We start from the raw sequence: 1,575 nt of genomic DNA, 5'->3' as shown, positions 1-1,575 counted from the left end.
GTTGCATAATTATGAAATGGAAGTTTTCAGAACAAAAGTTGACTTGCTCTACTATTTCTAACCCCTTTGCTGTTTCTATTACTGTTAATAGCATAACATTTAAAAGTGTGAAATTTACAGAAAAAACAAAGCACATTCCTTGTTTTTTGGTTTTTCCCTTGAGAAGTTCAAAGGGTACAGAAATATGATTTTAGAGAAAATGTTGCATAAGGATAATGATCTGTATCACACTTGAAAGTAGATGACCTTTCCTTGGGTCTTATGTAGGGGAAGGAAGGAGTAGGTAAGAGATAACTTAGGAAAACAGTTCATGGAAATGAAGGGGAGATATGGCCCTCCCCCATCATAGAATGATCCTTTCTATAATATGCAATCCAGGGATGGTATCAGTGAGTTCTCTGCCATTGATTTCCTTCTTAGGAAATCACCAGAATATTATGTAATTTTTATTTGTGATGAAGAAACTATAATTGTCATCCTATAGTCTAACATTGTGAAAATATTTGTAAAGATAGCAAGACCCTTATCATTGTTGTTCTACAACATATCACAGCAAATACATCTTGGGTATAAATGAGTGAAGATTTTTTTCGCTTGATGGAAATGTCTAAGACTGTATGGGACGCACTATGAGTGAATGAGCATAGAAGAGCGTGTCTTGAACAAAGAGCAACTGCCTCCCCCACGTTCTTGCCTGAACTTGCCCTGCTTGCCAAGAAATATAGAACATAAATCTGTTTTGACAGCATCCCTTTATATCTTCCAGATGTATTTCCAATCACTGTTACATAGATATTCATTGTAGATGTAAGATGTTATAACTTAATGTAAGCTGTTACTTACAGATTCATAAAATATTATGGTTATAAATGACTAGAATAATTAGAAAATTCTCCAGCCTCATCTGGAGTAGTGCTCTCTGTTTTTCATTCACCTAAGTATATGCTACAATTCGCTACAATTTTTTTTTTTTTGGCTGAACCGTGCGGCTTGTGGGGTCTCAAGACCCCCGACCAGGGATTGAACCTGGGCCTTGGCAATGAAAGTGCCGAGTCCTAACCACTGGACCACCAGGAAATTCCCAAATAATTCTTGATACTTAAAAGTACTTTCTGTTTGTATTTAATTAAACAAAACTTATATGAGCTCTTCCATGAAGAAAACTACTTTTTGAAATTTCCCACTACTACTGTTGCAATATTCAGAAACTATCACTTTGGGGTTTTGATGTATTGAGGAAATATTAGAATAAAATTCTAAGAGAAATGACTTTTTTTAAAAACTACGTCTTCATTATAAAAATGCAAGAATTATAAAAAGTATTAAAAAGTTCAGCTGAATGTAAAGAAATCAGCAAAATTTAACTATCCAGATAAAAGCAAAAGCAATATTTATTACAAATATCTCTCTTTCTCCACTGTGTGTTTATATTGTGTGGTATACTCCATTCATAAGCATATTGTGGGAAATAGCTGATCTAGTTGACTTTGTGTTGGCATCCTTTTATGTTAAAAAGTATAGTTGAGGGCTTCCCTGGTGGCGCAGTGGTTGAGAGTCCGCCTGCCGATGCAGGGG

General features: G+C 35.1%; 1 non-coding gene across 1 annotated transcript; it reads right to left on the bottom strand.

The window, feature by feature from the left end:
* Positions 1-1,005: 1,005 nt before the first annotated feature.
* On the bottom strand, positions 1,006-1,077 carry TRNAE-UUC (transfer RNA glutamic acid (anticodon UUC)). Its single transcript has one exon. It is a non-coding gene; the product is annotated as a tRNA-Glu (tRNA).
* Between the last annotated feature and the right edge of the window lie 498 nt (positions 1,078-1,575).

This window comes from Lipotes vexillifer, unplaced genomic scaffold (assembly GCF_000442215.2).
Source record: "Lipotes vexillifer unplaced genomic scaffold, Lipotes_vexillifer_v1.1 scaffold1018, whole genome shotgun sequence".
Lineage (NCBI taxonomy): Eukaryota > Metazoa > Chordata > Mammalia > Artiodactyla > Lipotidae > Lipotes > Lipotes vexillifer.
The sequence above is the reverse complement of the archived record's forward strand: the minus strand, read 5'-3'. Positions and strand labels throughout refer to the sequence as shown.